This window comes from Rana temporaria, chromosome 2, assembly GCF_905171775.1.
Source record: "Rana temporaria chromosome 2, aRanTem1.1, whole genome shotgun sequence".
Lineage (NCBI taxonomy): Eukaryota > Metazoa > Chordata > Amphibia > Anura > Ranidae > Rana > Rana temporaria.
The window spans coordinates 11,307,659-11,326,905 of NC_053490.1; positions in this window are offsets into that span (position 1 = coordinate 11,307,659).

The following is a 19,247-nucleotide window of genomic DNA, read 5'->3' on the forward strand; positions in this document are numbered from 1 at the left end:
TTTAATTGCTTGTTTTTGTCTAGTCCAGGGGTCTCCAAACTTTTCAAACAAAGAGATGATTTAGGCCCCTTTCAGACGTCCGCTCCGCCTGTCCGTTATTACAAGTCCGTTAACGGACTTGTAATACATCCCTATGGGATCGCGTCCGTTAGCGGATGGAGCATCCGCTAGCGTCCGCGTCCGTTGGGATCCGGTTTTCGGACGGAAGAAAACCCTATTTTTCTTCCGTCCGGCGGAACGTAACTGATGCAGACGGACAGACGGTTCGTCTGCATCCGGTTCCCCATAGGGCAGAGCGCAGCTGAGACAGGGCGGTCCCTGCACTGTGTGCGGGGACCGCCCTATCCGCCGACAGCTGAGCGGGGATCCCCGCTGAGCCGACGGAGACACACAAAGCGGACCCAGAAACGGCCCCGTGTGAAAGAGCCCTTACTGTTCTTTAGACTTTGGGGGAGTCGGATTGTGGTCAGTGGGTGTAGAAAATGTCCCCGGGCCTACATTTCTGAATAAAGCACTTGCCTCAAAAACTTGCGGCGGCGTAACGTAAATCATATAGGTTACGCGGATCTAAAGATCCGCTAAACTATCTGAATCTAGCCCAAGGTCCCCAATTGCTGTTAATTACTGGCCAGCTTTTCCTGATGGGTTCGTCTGCTAACACATGCTCTAAGCAGGGCCGTCTTAATAGCATCATGGAAAATAAATGGAATACCCGCGCTTAGGATAAGAGGTGGGAAATGTAAATAATGTAAATTATAAGACTGCGGCCCCCCCTCTTTTGTATCCCCAAGAGGATACAAATAAAAAAGGAATAAAATTGGGGTGTGGGGGTAGTGGCGCTGTCCAGGGCCGGAGTGGGACTCATTTTCAGCCCTGGAGTTTCATGCCTTAGACCAGCCCACTTTAGTTCACGACTATTAAAATAATGTAATTAAAACCTCAAAATATAAGTTTGCAATGGCGCACTGTTCTCTACAGCCTGTAATTCATAGTATTATATCAAAATATATTTCCAATTCACAGTGGCTGCATGTGATGGCACAGTGGCTGCGTGTGATGGGCACAGTGCTGCGTGTGTTGGCACAGTGGCTGCATGTGATGGCACAGTGGCGACAATTGATGGGCACAGTGGCTGCGTTTGATGGGCACAGTGGCGACAATTGATGGTGGCACAGTGGCTGCGTGTGATGGGCACAGTGGCTGCGTGTGATGGGCACAGTGGCTGCGTGTGATGGGCACAGTGGCTGCGTGTGATGGCACAGTGGCTGCATGTGATGGGCACAGTGGCGACAATTGATGGCACAGTGCTGCGTGTGTTGGCACAGTGGCGACAATTGATGGCACAGTGTTGCATTTGATGGTCACAGTGGCTGCATGTAATGGGCACAGTGGCTGCGTGTGATGGGCACAGTGCTGCATGTGTTGGCACAGTGGCTGCGTGTGATGGGCACAGGGCTGCGTGTGTTGGCACAGTGGCTGCATGTGATGGCACAGTGGCTGCATGTGATGGCACGGTGCTGCGTTTGTTGGCACAGTGGCTGCATTTGATGGGCACAGTGGCTGCATGTAATGGGCAGAGTGGCTGCGTGTGATGGGCACAGTGGCTGCGTGTGATGGGCACAGTGCTGCATGTTGGCACAGTGGTTGCATGTGATGGCACAGTGGCGACAATTGATGGCAGTGTTGCATTTGATGGCCACAGTGCTGCGTGTGTTGGCACAGAGGTTGCGTGTGATGGCACAGTGACTGCATTTGGTGGCACAGTGAGGCTGCAATTAATGGTTTTTTTTTTTAGTCAGAGAAGGCAAGCTCAAAATAAAAAACATTTTTTTAAACTGCTATTTTTTAATAAAGAAATTATGGTCACCTCAGTCCAATCCCCCAACCTCTAATACAATAATTTCATTACTTTCTTCTTACTTTTCACACAGCACACTGTCAAGTCAGAGTGAAGGCTTCAGTAGTTTTCTAGGCAGGCCAGGCGCAGCAGGCTTCTCGTGAGTCGTGACTAACTTCTGCAAGCGCCGACACTCACAGCTCCCTGCTCGAGTCCTCCCTCTCTCACCTCGCCTCTGGCCGCCGGCGTGACGTCACGCCGCGCACGCCAGTGGAATAAACCAACTAAATCCTCCATGGGGGGGGCGAGGAAACGCACAGGAGGAAAGGGAGCCTGGACTCGGAGCGCACTCGGCAGCCAGTGAGTGGGACTCGGCGGGCAGACAGTTTGTAAAGTGTCAGGCCCCGTACACACGTCCGAGGAACTCGACGTGCCAAACACATCGAGTTCCTCGGCGAGTTCAGTGTGGAAGCCGCCGAGGAGCTCGGCGGGCCGACTTTCCTCATTGAACAACGAGGAAAAAGAGAACATGTTCTCTTTTCGGCCCGAAGAGTTCCTCGTCGGCTTCCTCGCTGAAAAGTGTACACACGACCGAGTTTCTCGGCAGAATCCAGCTCCGACCGAGTTTCTGGCTGAATTCTGCCGAGAAACTCGGTCGTGTGTACGGGGCCTTCAGTGTGCTGTCTGACACACACACACACTGATTAAACTGGTTTAGCGGCCGCGGCTGATTGCGCCCCCCCTCCTGAACAAAATGGTAGTGGCCCGCAAGCCGACCAGCCCACCGGGGAGTGTCTCGGTTCTCCCGATTGGCCAATCCGGGCCTGGCGCTATCTGTTCAGTAGCCACTGGCTAAAGAAAAAAAAAAAGAGAGACACACGGCAATATATATGCAGTAATGCACACTAGTTCCACCAGAAATGGCGTCCACCAGCCTGGAATTATGATATAATGCTAGGCACAGCTAAGTATATCTAAACCAAAATATGAAGCAGCATCTAAACCAAAGTAATGTAACTATATAGTGAGTCACTAGAGTGGAAAACTATTGCTAGTTAGACCAAACATACTATGTGGATAAAAATAGGCGCATATGTGTGAAATAGATGCAAATAAAAATAAATTGAACTAGAACTCCGCTAGCAAAATATAAATATATGTGAACCTAAAGTGAGATAAAGTCCTGTGATGCCCGTAGCATAATAGTTGAATATAAATATAGTATGCGCACAATTGTGCAAAAAACATCAGCATATATCACCAAAACATATTGAATCCTGTGATAACCAGAGTTGGATATATGTACCCAACTGTGTTGGATAATGAAAAGTGTAACACAAAAACACTAGATATGTGCATTCCCGTTCGTACGAATGTTATTTTCGTACCCGCAGAATAATGTGTACATACGAAAAAATTAAAGCACCAAAATACGAAAACTACGGGATTACGAATGAGCCGCATACCGAACAACCGCAAATACGAACGAACGATCTGACGAAAATACGACAAAACGAAAACAGCAAAAGAACGAAAATGATATTTTGTTTGAATCCTTGTTCTGTTCGTATTTTGATTTTCAGTCGTATGTTCATATGACATCTAACAAAAGATTTTCATTCTGTATTTTGTTTGAATCCTTTTTCTGTTTGTATGTTCATATGACATCTAACAAAAGATTTTCATTCTGTATTTTGTTTGAATCCTTTTTCTGTTTGTATGTTCATATGACATCTAACAAAAGACTTGCATTCTGTATTTTGTTTGAATCCTTGTTCTGTTCGTATTTTGATTTTCAGTCGTATGTTCATATGACATCTAACAAAAGATTTTCATTCTGTATTTTGTTTGATTCCTTTTTCTGTTTGTATGTTCATATGACATCTATAACAAAAGATTTGTATTCTGTATTCTGAATTCCTTTTTTCTGTTCGTAATTTGGTTTCAAAATACAGAATGCAAATCTTTTGTTATAAGATGTCATTTTCGTTTTTTTGAATGGACAGTGAGTGTAGTTAGTTAGTGAAGCAGCTTCTCTTTTGTGCTGAGTACAGTAGTACAGTAAAGCCAAATAAACTTTTCTGTGGATTTTCATCTGAAGGGAGAGATCAGTTGGCCAGACTTTTGAACCTGGAACCCAAAAATGGTTTTCTGATGGAGTTTAAAAACGAACGAACGTTCGGTAAAACGATCGTTTTTATGTTTGTTGTTAAAAAAGTCTGACCAAGTGTATGGGGCTTAACAATAGTTAATATGGATGAGCCGCGTGTTGAAAGTGCCGCGAATCCCGCGATATGTTTACGAAAGTACAAAACGACGAAAATTCAGGAAAATTATTGTCTAACAAGTAACGAACATGAATTAAACAGAATAACGAACCATCCCGCATGTACGAAAATAAAACGGTAACCAAAATACGAAACGATCGGAATACGAAAAAATCGCGTTGTACGAAAAACGAACGGGAACGAACAGGAAAATGGGCGTCTTACGAAAAACGAACGGAAACGAACCTACGGAACGATACGAAACGGAACAAAAAAAACGAAAAAAAATTCTGTGCACATGTCTAAAAAACACCAAAAAGTGAAACCAAAAAGTCATAAGGTCAATCCAAAAGTATGTGTAAAAAATGTCACAAAAATCAGCAGTAAAGTGATGAATCCTCAAACAGTTAATTGAAATTAAAATTCAACTTGAGTGCAGTAATCAGCTTGAACCAGTGCTTCTTGCTGTGCTGGGTGATCACACTATGCAGTTTGTGTAAGCGCGGTGGTCCCGGTGCTCCCCCACTTGGGTCCCCACTCACCAGAAGCCCCTCACCCCTGCAGGGGTAGGGTGCAAAACACGCCGCGATGTCTCTCGATCCCAATCCTTCCTTCCCTGAGCTCTCTGGGAACGACTTCCACCAGGTGGCAAAGATCTTCCTAATCGTCCAGACTCCTCCAGAAAAAAAGACAGGCTCCCATAGCGTGATATGTAAAAACCAGGGTAAGCTTTATTGCACTGCCACTAAGAGCTCGGCGTGCTAAATAAAATATGAGCGTGTACAAACAGTGTATAGTATTGCCCATAAACTAATCAGGACAAGGATAATTAAAAATAAAATTGAATAAAAAATAAAAAAGTTGAAAAAATAATAAATAAAAGATGAGCTGTCTGCGATAATCGCAGATGTGCAGACACGGCACTATCAGTCCGGTATGTATGTGGTAGCAGCTGCCGGACGCCGTGCGTTCCACTGAGCTAGTTAGCTGTTCCACCCGGAAGTGCGTGTAACCGCTTTACGCGCGTTTCGTAAGGTAACTTCTTCTGAAGTTTTAATAGCATCATGGACCCCTGGGCAAAGCAATGTTCTTGGGTCCCCTACCAGCTTGCCCCAATTTACACACCAAAGTATAAATAGTTAATAGAATTAAGCATATATTTATTAGTACTTTTAATAAAATCGATTTTAAAGAATAAAAAAAAAAAAAACATGCCATGAATCAAAGACAAGACAACGCAAAGAACACAGTATGGGGGAGACAGGAGGGCACCGTACAGGTTTGGGGACCAGTCTGGGACACAGCTATCCTGGGACAGCTTAGTAAAACGTGTGACTGTCCCAGTAAATCCAGGACAGTTGGCAAGTATGATGTAATGCAAGATTATCATGGGGTCCCCATGCACCTGGGGCCCCTGGGCAATGCCCAAGGGTGCCCATGCATTAAGACAGCCCTGGCTCTAAGTAGCTTCTAACTTGAACAATCTTCGCTGTAAGGGGAGACTTATACAATATTTGAGCCTTGAATAACAACACCCTTGTGTCAATATGAACAAACATCTACTGGTGCCAACAACTTCATTGGAACAAAATAATGAATGGACACGCCCACAAGATATATCATGCAAGAAAAATGTGTTTGGCAATAGATATTGCCTAGGCATCTTGCAATAAAAACATCAATAAAGAGAGCAGATGCATAACAAGTTGACATGAAGATATATATATATACAAAACCCAGCAATGTTACAATATGCCCTACCCATAAACATACATATATTGGAAAATAGCAATATATAAATAGGTAGAGCGAGTTACGCCGTAACTTAGTAGATACGCCGTCGTAACTCTGAATCTACGCGGGCGTTAATTTAAGCGTATTCTGGAAACCAGATACGCTTAAATTAGGCTGAGGCCTCGTACACACCACCCAACATGTCCGATGAAAACGGTCCGCGGACCGTTTTCATCGGACATGTCCGCTGGGATCATTTGGTCTGATGTGTGTACACACCATCAGACCAAATTCCGTGGCGGCGACGATGACGCTGCGACGTGCGCGCACCAGGAAGTTCAATGCTTCCACGCATGCGTCGAATCACTTCGACGCATGCGTGGGATTTCGGGCCAGCGGACATGTCCGATGAGTCGTACTGACCATTGGACATGTCCGACGGACAGGCTTCCAGCGGACAAGTTTCTTAGCATGCTAAGAAACTTTTGTCCGCTGAAAACCTGTCCGCTAGGCCGGGAGTCTGTCCGGTCGGCCCTACACACGACCGAACATGTCAGCGGAAACTGGTCCGACGGACCAGTTTCAGCGGACATGTTCGTTAGTGTGTACAAGGCCTGAGATACGAGCGGCGTAAGTCTCCTACGCCGTCGTATCTTAAAGTGTAATTTTTTAAGGCTGGCCGCTAGGTGGTGCTTCCGTTGAGTTCGGCGTGGAATATGTAAATTACTAGATACGCCGATTCACGAACGTACGCTTGCCCGTCGCAGTAAAGATACGCCGTTTCCGTAAGAGATACGCCGCGTAAAGATAAAGCTGCCCCTAGGAGGTGTAGTCAATGTTAAGTATGGCCGTCGTTCCCGCGTCGAAATATGAAAATTTTACGTTGTTTGTGTAAGTCATCCGTGAATGGGGCTGGACGTAATTTACGTTCACGTCGAAACCAATACGTCCTTGTGGCGTACTTTGGAGCAATGCACACTGGCATATGCGCCGTTCGTAAAAAAACGTCAATCACGTCGGGTCACCATCCATTTACATAAAACACGCAGTACAGATACTGTTGTTCTAAGCGATGTGGATTTCTGAGTATCACAGGCACTTCCCACTTAATGGTATATTATATACCCCAGCACACAATGCTTATTGGAAGAGGCTGTAAACACAGCTGGGAGTCTTTCATCCGACCAAGGTTACCACTGCAGGACTCCGTAGGACCCCTGAACTATCCCTCACAGGCCGGAACACTCTCCCTGACTTCTCCTCTCTCTCCCTCACAAGCAGGGTCTCTGTCCCTATCTACATCCACACGTGTTCTGCCTAAAAACTTGCCTGACCTTTACTATATAAAGAAACCACCCAAAGATGGTCGCCCAAATCTCTCGAGATCTCGTGCGGCCTATCAGAACACAGGGCTCCTCCAAAATGGTGTTGGAGACACTCTAGAGGCAGAAGTGTTAAACATAAATACATACAAAAACATAACAATTTGACTGCAGTATGAACACATATGATTACTTTACCACTTGCTCTTGCAGCACTAGACTGCCCTATCACTGACAGCTGCTTACACGCGCTTACGCCGGCCCCATTTACGCTACGCCACCGTAACTTAGGAGGCAAGTGCTTTGTGAATACAGCACTTGCCTCTCTGACTTACGGCGGCGTAGCGTAAATACGATACGCTACGCCTGCCTAATGTTACGACGATGTACCTGAATCTAGCTATTAGTCCTTTTCTCCCCATACCTCTGACCATGCTCTCTATCACCTTCTAGTTGGTATAGTTAGAAAATGATGTTAGAATCTGAAATCTTTACTTGTAATTAGTGGCCGGTCTTACCCAACAGATGTCCTCAATGGCTTTAAACATAATCATTTCTCACTGTAACGGAAAACGTATAAAATATTTGAGCTGTGAGTAACATCACACTTGTGTCAATATGAACAATAAACTGGTGCCAAGAACTTAATTCTGAAGAAGCAGGAACATTAATTAACTGAGCAAACAAGCGAGAAGGTGAATTGCCCACACCCCTGGAATATTGGATACTGGATTAAGTCTATCCTGTTTGTTTTGTTCTATGGAGCCGGTTCACACATCTCCGGATCGGCTCCGGTGCCAATTGCACAAGAGTCCTGTTCATCTCTTTGTCCAAAATTCGGGTTGAAATCGGACCTGAACCAGAGACTGAACCCCATAGGTGTGCGCAGCCTATTGCATTAGGGTGTGCACCCCATACCTCCAACATATATGCGTTTGACATATTTACCGGCCTCTTCCCCGCTCTCTATTCGGAAACAATGAGGGGAAGGGGGCGCAAGGGAGCACATGGGGGACCCAGGCAACAGAAGGAAATGGAACAGAGAAAGGAGGGGTGCCATATATTAGTACCAATCCCCTATATTTCCTCCTGTGGCAGCTGAATGTTGACAAAGGGGAGAGGAGAAGCCTAATTTCAGCTGCTGCAGGAGGAAAATGCAGATCAGTTCCTCTAAATTCCACCCCACCACCTCTTCTGTCCAGGTTCTGAGGGTCGGCAAGGAAGGATTGTGATTTACCTATCACCTGACCACCATTGACAGGTTGCCAACTCCAGGATTAGGGTGTGCCTAGGCACACCTGGCACACCCCTTGCGCACGCCTATGCCCGAAACCCCTGCTGTGAGCCGCTCCGTGCTCCAGTGTAAACCCAGCCTAATGGTATTCATCCCCACTGTAGTTTGTACTCAAGGGGCCAGATTCTCAAAGAGATACGACGGTGTATCTCCTGATACGCCGTCGTATCTCTGAGTTCTGCCGGTCGTATCTATGCGACTGATTCATAGAATCAGTTACGCATAGATATTCCTAAGATCCGACAGGTGTAACTGTGTTACACCGTCGGATCTTAGGCTGCAATTCCAGGCCGGCCGCTAGGTGGCGTTTCGTTTTTTTTACGCGACGAATATGCAAATGAGGATTTCCGCCGATTCAGAAACGAACGAACGCCCGGCGCTTTTTTTTTTTACGTTGTTTGCGTTCGGCTTTTACCGGCGTATAGTTACCCCTGGGTCTATGAGGCGCAGCCAATGTTAAAGCGGTGGTTCACCCTAAAAAACAAGTTTCTACCATGCCATGCAGCATACTAGCGTGAGCTACAGTATGCATTTATATTATTTTTTTTGCGCCGTACTCACAGTTTAATCCCTTAGTTAAGTTTCAGACTCCCTGCGGGGAATGGGCGTTCCTATGCAGAGGAAACTTGATTGACGGCCGGCTATGGCGCGTCACGCTTCCCGAAAATAGCCGGAGTAGGACTCGGCTCTTCACGGCGCTATACGGTGCCTGCGCACAGACTAGGAGCTGACTGCGCAGGCGCCGTGAAGAGCCAAGTCCTATTTCGGCTAATTTCGGGAAGCGTGACGCGCCATAGCCGTTCGTCAATCAAGTTCCCCTCTGCCTAGGAACGCCGACTCCCCACGGGGAGTCTGAAACTTAACTAAGGGATTAAACTGTGAATACGGTTCCAAAAAAAAAAAGGCATACTGTAGCTCGCGCTAGTATGCTGGATGGCATGGAAAAAATGATTTTTTTTTTACGTAAACGTTGAAACCAATGACGTCCTTGCAACGTCATTTGGAGCAATGCACGCTGGGAAAATTTCCGGGCGGCGCATGCGCTGTTCGATCGGCGCGGGGACGGGCCTGATTTGAATAGTACACTCCCCCTAGCCGCGGAATTTGAATTCCGCCGGGGGATTTACGATACGCCGCCGCAAGTTTTGAGGTAAGTGCTTTGTGAATTAACCACTTGCCTCAAAAACTTGCGGCGGCGGATCTTAAATCAGATAGGTTACGCGGATCTAAAGATCCGCTAACCTATGTGAATCTGGCCCAAGGAGTCTTAGGCCCCGTACACACGACCGAACATGTCTGCTGATACTTGTCCGCGGACCAGTTTCAGCGGACATGTTCGGTCGTGTGTACGGCCTATCGGACCGTTTTCCAGCAGACATTTGTCCAGCCGACCGTTTTCCAGCGGACAAAAATTTCTTAGCATGCTAAGAAACATGTCCGCTGGAAGCCTGTCCGTCGGACATGTTCGGTCGTCTGTACAGACTCACCGGACATGTCCGCTTGGCCGCCATCCCTCGCATGCGTCAAAGTGATTCGACGCATGCGTTGAAGCATTGACCTTCCAGGGTCGCGCACGTCGCCGTGTAATCGTCGCGGCGACGGTGCGGCCACGTCACCGCGTATCGTGTACGTGTGGATTTCTGTCTGATGGTGTGTACAACCATCAGACAGAAATCTCCGGGCGGACATGTCCGCTGAAAACGGTCCGGCGGACCGATTTCAGCGGACAGTCCATCCGTGTGTACGAGGCCTAACAGTTGAGATTGTGGTAGCTTTTTTGTGTAGCTTGTGGTACCTTTTTATGGTTTAGTCATGCCGGCTGGTAGGTTGGGGAGGACTTGGTTGGGTGTTACAGTAAATCAGTCAAACTTAGCACTTGGGTTGGAGATAAATAAAATGTAGGTTTGGTGTAAGGAGAACATGCACAACTTGTGGGCGGGGAGTCATCTTCGCCCTGCACAAGGGGGGGGGGTATATTTCATGGTGAACACGTGCATCAATGCCCGGGATCAGGCGGGAACTGTAAGAATGTAAGAATCAAACAGTTAGGCAGTTTCACGACTTAGAGATTTCACTATGTGCAGTAAAATAATAATAATTCCTCTGTGAAGTTATACCCCCATCATCCGAGCCGTTCTGGCTGGAGGTTAGTCAGCGTGCTCGCCCCCTCCCTTGGGACTACATCCCGCAGGGATGTAGTCCCAAGGGAGGGGGCGAACACGCTGACTAACCCCCAGCCAGAACGGCTCGGATGATGGGGGAAAGCTTACTGAGGAGGAATTCAGACAAAGAAAAAAAAACATTTAGAAGGGAAATCAAAGGAAAAGGTAAGTGAACCAACAAAGCACTAGCTTAAAGGAACCTATTTAGAAAATAAAAAATGAACCTTTACAACCCCTTTAAACCCCAAATAATGGGCCTTGACCATACTTTGGCTGCATTTTCGACCACACTTTGGTTTCCCATCTTTTTTTTTTTTTTATTATTATTGCAATTGATTGGTTTGTTATGTTTGGTTAGTATGGTGATTTTTTGTTTGTGAGGTATACAATCCGATGCCACAGGGATAAAGATCCAACATTTTCCCACACAGAAAACAGAAGAACAAGCCAAGAGCAAAAAGTGCCCATAGCACACTGCCTGCGCTCGTGTCATAAAAGTCCTTCTATGAGTTCCTCGCTGGCGGGAATGTAGAGCCGGTAGAGAATACTGACACGTTCTTTGTGTGATGAGGCCGTGTGTGCTCAGCTGTTCTCATACTTGTGTATTTTTAATAACATTTTGGCATCTCTCTTAAGAAGATTCACGTGATGAGCAAATATTACCTTAAACCACACCAACGAAATCCATGATTCAGTCCACACCCAAAGTCTAGGAGCTCATATTTATTATTTGTTAATTCTCTACGTAATGGAAAAAGTCAGATGGGAAAGTGTTCCACAAAAACTGACTCAGTGGGCAAAGCCAACCACTTTTATTTTCATCCTCTGCACTCTTATGGGCCACTATCTGGATCTAGGTGACTGACAGCATTCTTATTTTTTAAAGGCCCGGAATATGAAACTGCTTAGAAGCAGGCTAGTGTTTTCTATGGCTTCTATAACAAGAGCCTGTAGTCCTGCTCTGTTGGGCCTATTGCTGTATCCAATAGTAAGAAGGTTGTAGGGAACAAATGAAGGAAGGGAAAGGAAAAGAAAAACGAAAACGAAAGGAAAGGGAAAAGGAAGAAGAAAAAGGAAATTAATGGAAAGAAAAGGGAAAGGAAAGGGATAATGACAAAGAAAAATGAAATGAATAGAAAGAAAATTAAAGGGAAAAGGAAGAAGAAAAAGGAAATCAATGGAAAGAAAAAGGAAAGGAAAAGGAAGAAGAAAAAATTAAATTAATGGAAAGGAATGGGAAAAGGAAATGAATGGAAAGAAAAAGGAAAGGAAAAGGAAGAAGAAAAAATGAAATTAATGGAAAGGAAAGGAAAAAGGAAATTAATGGAAAGAAAAAGAAAAAGGAAAGGGAACAGGAAGAAGAAAAAGGAAATTAATGGAAAGAAAAGGGAAAGGAAAGGGATAATGACAAAGAAAAATGAAATGAATCGAAAGGAAATAAAAGGGAAAAGGAAGAAGAAAAAGGAAATCAATGGAAAGAAAAAAGGAAAGGAAAAGGAAGAAGAAAAAGGGAAATTACAGTAATGGAAAGGAAAGGAATGGGAAAAGGAAATGAATGGAAAGAAAAAGGAAGAAGAAAAATGAAATTAATGGAAAGGAAAGGAAAAAGGAAATGAATGGAAAGAAAAAGAAAAAGGAAAGGGAACAGGAAGAAGAAAAAGGAAATTAATGGAAAGGAAAGGAAAGGAAAGGGAAAAGAAAGAAGAAAAGGGAAATTAATGGAAAGAAAAGGGAAAGGAAAGGGATAATGACAAAGAAAAATGAAATGAATGGAAAGGAAATAAAAGGGAAAATGAAGAAGAAAAAGGAAATCAATGGAAAGAAAAAGAAAAGGAAGAAGAAAAAAGGAAATTAATGGAAAGGAAAGGAATGGGAAAAGGAAATGAATGGAAAGAAAAAGGAAAGGGAAAAGGAAGAAGAAAAAGGAAATTAATGGAAAGGAAAGGAAAGGGAAAAGGAAGAAGAAAAGGGAAATGAATGGAAAGAAAAAAGGAAAAGAAAGGGAAAAAGAAGAAGAAAAAGGAAATCACTGGAAAGAAAAAGGGAAAGAAAAGTAAGAAGAAAAAAGAAATGAATGGAAAAAAAGGAAAAGAAAAGGGAAGGAAAGGAAGGCCAGAGATTTAGAGAGACAGCAAAGCAGCATTAATGTAAAGAGTAATGCCGCGTACACACGATAATTTTTTGGCATGAAAAAAACTTTGTTTTTCAAAAAAGGCATTTAAAATGATGGTGTGTGGGCTTCACATCATTTTTCAGGTTCTGAAAAACGACAAAAAAAAATTCGAACATGCTGCATTTTTTAACGTCGTTTTAAACAATGTCGTTTTTCAGGTTGTAAAAAATGATCGTGTGCGGGCTAAAACAACGTGAAAAACCTGCGCATGCTCAGAAGCAAGTTATGAGATGGGAGCGCTCGTTCTGGTAAAACTACCGTTCGTAATAGAGTAAGCACATTCATCACGCTGTAACAGACAGAAAAGCGCAAATCGCCTTTTACTAACACGGAATCAGCCAAAGCAGACCAAAGGTGAATGGAACTTCCCCTTTATAGTGCCGTCGTACGTGTTGTACGTCACCGCGCTTTGCTAGATCATTTTTTTAAAACGATGGTGTGTAGGCAACATTGTTTTAATGATGAAGTTGGGAAAAACTTCGTTTTTTTGACATGCTGAAAAATGATCATGTGTACGCGGCATCAGACTACTAAACATGGTTCCATTCCAAGGGAGGAAGGAAGAAAGGAAGAAATAAAGAAAGAAAAAAAAATAGGAAGGAATAAAGGGCCAGATCCTCAAAAGAGATACGACGGAGTAACTGCTGTTACGCTGTCATATCCCTGTTTCTAACTATGGAACTGATCCACAGAATCAGTTTCCAAAAGATAGGCAGAAGATCCGACATGTGTAAGGGACTTACACTGCCGGATCTTAGGATGCAGTACCGCATCCGCCGCTGGGGGCATTTGGTGTCGAAATGCCGCCTCGGGTATGCAAATTAGCACTTTACGCTTCGTTTTTTCTCCGTAAGTTTCTCCGTAAGTTTTAGTTTGCAAACGCAAAATTAGGGCTGCTTTTACAAAGTGTAAACTGTTTACACCATGTAAAAGCAGACCCTTCTGTCCAGCGACGCGATTTTTTTTTTGTTTTGAATTTTTTTTTTTTTCGCCGTATCTTTTTTTTTTTCCCGACACAACTTTATTGACCCGTCGCGATCCACAAAGCTCGGCGTAACGTAATTTCGCGCTATGCACGTCGGGAAAATGACGTCACGGGCATGCGCAGTACGGCCGGCGCGGGAGCGCGCCTAATTTAAATGGGAATCGCCCCCTGTTGAAGAGGAACGCCTTGCGCCGGACGGATTTAAGTTACACCGCTCAAAATTTCTAGGTAAGTGCTTTGTGGATCGGGCACTTAGGTAGAGATTTTGCGGCGGTGTAACTTAAATGCCAAAAATTACGTTGCGCCGGGTTTTTGAGGATCTGGCCCAAAGAGAGAAATGAAAGAAGGGATAAAGAGAGAAATGAAAGAAGGGATAAAGAGAGAAAGGAAAGAAGGAATAAAGAGAGACATGGATAGAGAGAGGAAGGAATAAAAAGAGAAAAGAAAGGAAGGAAGGAAAAAGAAAGAAAATGGTAAAGCATCTTCAATGTAAAAGCTACTAAACGTGACTCCATAACTATCTATGGTAGATCTGCCTCATAAGATAGGCCTGGTGTGAGGAGAGGACTCTTGGGAAAGTCCTTCCAGTTGACATTATGTACATGGAAGAGACCTGAGAACTGCAATACAGCTCAGACAATAATTGGCAGGACTGGATGAAACACAACAAGCCTCTACACAACAGACAGAAAGCTTCATCTAAAGCTATTTATGGGCAAATTGCCTCTTGTGGTTTATAAACAATGGATGGAGTCTGCGGCCGGCTTGTTTACATCAGTTTGTGTTGGAGGCTTTCATAGTGTACCGTGCGGTTCAGTCTTTAACTGAGCAGAGGAGAACCAAACAGCACTGACAAAGATCTCATGGCGTGTACAAGAGGATTGTGGGAAATTTGTAAATAGAGGGGAGAAAGGAAAGGAAAAGGAAGAAAGGGGGATTAGGAAGGAGGGAAGGAAGGTAAAGTAAAAGAAAGGGAAAAAAAGGGGGGAAGAGTAAATTAAAAGTGGTAAGGAGAAAGAAAGAAAGAAAGAAAGAAAGAAAGAAAGAAAGAAAGAAAGAAAGAGCAAGAAAGAAAGAGAAGAGAATTATACAAATAATAAAAAAAGATAGAGAGGAGCAAGAAAGAAAGAGAAGAGAACTATACAAATAGTAAAAAAGTGAGGCCAGAACATATTGGCCCCATAAAGGATGGTGAAGGAAAATTGGCTACAAAAGACAGAGAGAGGGCAAAGGTTTTGAACGTATTTATCTCATCAGTCTTCACAAAGGAAATGGGGGGATACAGTAACCAAGACTGTTATGTTAATAACACGTCACAGAAAGCACCCCCATCTTGGCTAACAGAAACAGACTTGAAAAACTTAACATAAACAAGATACTGGGGACCAGATGGCTTACACCCGAGGGTCCTTAAGGAACTCAGCCAGTTGTTAACTAGACCATTGTTCCTAAGTTTTATGGACAGTTTACTGACTGGTATGGTACCAGCTGATTGGAGAAAAGCCAACGTGGCACCAATATTTAAAAAAAGACTGAGATATATGTCCGGGAACTACAGGCCAGTTAGCCTAACATCAATAGTATGTAAGTCTTGGAGGGGATGATAAGGGACTATATACAAGATTTTAGTAATGAAAACAGTATCATTAGCAGTAATCAGCATGGATTCATGAAGAATCGTTCTTGCCAGACCAATCTATTAACCTTCTATGAGGAGGTGAGCTGCCATCTAGATAAAGGAAGGCCTGTGGATGTGCTGTATCTGGATTTTGCAAAGGCATTCAATAGAGTTCCCCATAAACGCTTACCATAGAAACTGGGGTTTGTCGGCATGGACCATAGGGTGAGTGCCTGGACTGAAAACTGGCTACATGGGGGAGTTCAAAGGGTGGTTATAAATGGGGAGTACTCGAAATGGTCTGATGTGGAAAGTGGGGTCCCCCGGGGATCTGTCCTGGGACCAATCCTTTTTAATTTATTCATAAACAATCTAGAGGACGGGATAAACAGCTTAATCTCAATATTTGCAGATGATACAAAGTTAAGCAGGACAATAACTTCTACACAGGATGTGGAAACCTTACAAGAATACCTAAACAAAATAACGGGGTGCACAACTTCATGGCAAATGAGGTTTACTGTTGAAAAATGTAAGGTAATGCATTTGGGTGCCAAAAATATGAACGCAAGTTTCTCGCTAGGGGGAGAACATCTTTTCTTGTGTCTTTAAGGCCACGTACACACGACCGGTTTTCTCGGCAGAATTCAGCAAGAAACTCGATGGGAGACGTATTCTGCCGAGAAAACCGGTTGTGTGTACACTTTTCGCGAGAAAAACCCGTCGGGAAACTCGTCGAGCCAAAAAGAGAGCATGTTCTCTATTTCCTCGACGAGCAATGGGAAAATTTGGCTCGACAAGTTTTTTGACAGCCGAACAGGGAACTCGACTGGGAAAACGATGTGTTTTGCCCGTCGAGTTTCTCGGCCGTGTGTACGCGGCCTAAGAGTAGCATTTGGACCACCACTGAAGAAGAGGACATTTTTCCCACTGATCCTCCAATTAGTTGGGTTTAGCAGGGGTTCCCTGAGACCTGAAAATTATTGTAAGGGTTTCTCTTTGTTAAAATGTTGGGAAAGGCTGATATAGAACATTCTTATTAGGATAAGGAATTAATTGGTAGGCATGGAAATCGACCCTAGTATAATCCAATGTACTCCTTGCTAACCAGTAAAAGTTCAATACCCTTCTCCAATAGACCACTTTACAATGGTAGGTCTACTCGCCTACCATTTGCCAGTCAATGTTGAATTTTCCAACATAGCCAAATCAGCCCAAAGTAGACCGAATGCCCGTTTTGGCAAAATGATTCATACATGATTCACTACTCAAAATAATATAACGGTTCCTCTGTGTATGTTTAAGTTGCGTACTTAAAGGTTTGGCTGGAACTGGACTTTGGGAAGGGCAGACTCTACATGGTTATCATCATTATGGCACTGGAGATATCACACTGTTAAAAGGTCCATTCACTGGAAAATTGGCAAAGAGGAGATACAAGTGGAAGACGACTTGTCCTGACCTGTCCACTGGCACTTCGAATCCCCATTACACCTCCAGCACACAGAGCTCTTTACTTATCAAAACAATGGAGACGCCATTCCTTTCTACACACCGGTGTGTGGTCACCCTGTTACACTTCACCAAGCACCAAGCCCAGCTCATTAAACACAGCATATAATGGCTACGTCAGTAAACCGCATTACAAAACCAACATGACTAATCCATCAACTAATCCGTATTCAATTAGCCACACGCTCCAATCAAAACACTTCGGTCAAAGTGTCTGTGTTTCGGAATGCCTACTAGAAATCCTTAAAGGGACACTATTCTCCCGAAGCCAAACAGAGCTGTAAAACACAGATACATTTAACTTTTAGCCTTTGCCTTAATATTTTCTCTTAAAGTATATACCGGAGCAAGAGAAAAACATATTCAGTACATCTCTGCAATTCATGCATATTCCTTTTTTTTTTATCCCCTTACATTAACCCTCTAAGGCTGGCCATAGCTGCCTGAATTTTGTCCAGTTCCTTGGGGGTATCATGGTGATTAGTGGGTGGGGGCTGGAGGGAAATACTGGTGATCACCAAAAGAACAGAAGGATATCATGGGGGTCAGTGGTGGCAGAAGGGGTACAGTGAATGTTAGTGGGAGGGCAGAAGGGTACTGTCCGGGTCAGTGGGTGCCGTAGGGTTACAGTGGATGTCAGTAGGGGCCAGAGGGGTACAGTGGTGGTCAGTGGAGGCTAATGGGAACATTGGTGGTCACTGGTCAGTGGAGGTCAGAGAGATACTTTGTTGGTCATTGGGGCTGATGGGGTACACTGATGGTTGTTATAGACTGGAGGGGAACATTGGTGCTTAGTAGGCACTTACCTTGTAGTAGTCAGTTTCCCATGCTGTTGCTAGGTAGGGCTATGCAGAGTCTGTTGGCAAGAGATCACTCTAGCCACGGTGTGCACAGAGCAGGAGCCAAGCGCTGAAAAAAGTGGTCCTGTGCTGGAATTCAGAACACTGCCTGGCTCCATGGGATTCTGTCTTAATTCTGAGGTAGTTTTGTGACATCTGGAGGTATTCACTGGAGGTATGCAGGTGGAAAATTAAAAGGTTCTGTCATGATAAACATATTTTAAAAAAAAGGGTCGGCAAAGGGCAAAGGTTGAATCACCAGCATTGCCTGTAGTCAACCTGCAGCTGATCTTTTGTCATTACTATACTGATTTACTGTGCTTTGTTGTGCACTGTATCTCTTTGTGCACCACCATGAAAAGGACAGGACTTTTCTTTCCTGTGTCAGAACTGCCCCCTGATAACTGGAGATTTGACTAATGATTAAGAAGCAGCAGGAGAGGTGGAGGAATCACAGATTCACTGAACAGATAAAGCAGAAGCAGGGAGATCCTTGCATTGCAGGTCCTCAGTTACAACTTCCTCTCCTGCAAGGAAAACAGTGAGATTGTAACAGGGTGTAGGTCCCTTTTATGGGAGGCTCTCTCAGTATCTTACTAGGGAGCCTGGTATGCCTAACATTCCAGTTTTTTCAGTGGTATTAAAGGCCCTAATGAAAATTGTTTGGGTGATGATGGAGCAAAGTAAAGTAAGCTTCTTGTAAGGAAGGATTCAGGAAGGTTCTGTTCTTTCTTTATGGATAAAGACCATTTGTGCCAATATGTAAGCTACATGTAGATGAACACTTTCCCCTTTTGGGGCTCCTCCATATTGGAAATTTGAAGAAGTAGATACAGGACCTTTTTTGGATGCCACATGTGGGCACTAAGGCCCAGATTCTCGTAGAATGGCGTATCTTTGCGGCGGCGTAACGTATCCGATTTACGTTACGCCGTCGCAACTTACACGGGCAAGTGCTGTATTCTAAAAGCACTTGCTCCGTAAGTTGCGGCGGCGTAGCGTAAATCGGCCGGTGTAAGCCCGCCTAATTCAAATGTGGAAGGGGGTGGGCGTGTTTTATGTTAAACTACTGTGACCCGACGTGATTGACGTTTTTGCGGAACGGCGCATGCGCCGTCCGTGGAATTTCCCAGTGTGCATTGCTCCAAAGTACGCCGCAAGGACGTCATTGGTTTCAACGTGAACGTAAATGACGTCCAGCCCCATTCACGGACGACTTACGCAAACGACGTAACTTTTTCAAATTTCGACGCGGGAACGACGGCCATACTTAACATTGGCTGCGCCTCATATAGCAGGGGCAACTATACGCCAGGAAAAGCCTAACGTAAACATTGTAACTTTACTGCGTCGGCCGCGCGTACGTTCGGGAATTCGAGTATCTAGCTAATTTGCATACTCGACGCGTAAATCGACGGAAGCGCCACCTAGCGGGCAAAAAAAAATGCAGTTAAGATCCGACGGTGTAAGAGACTTACGCCTGTCGGATCTAATGGATATCTAT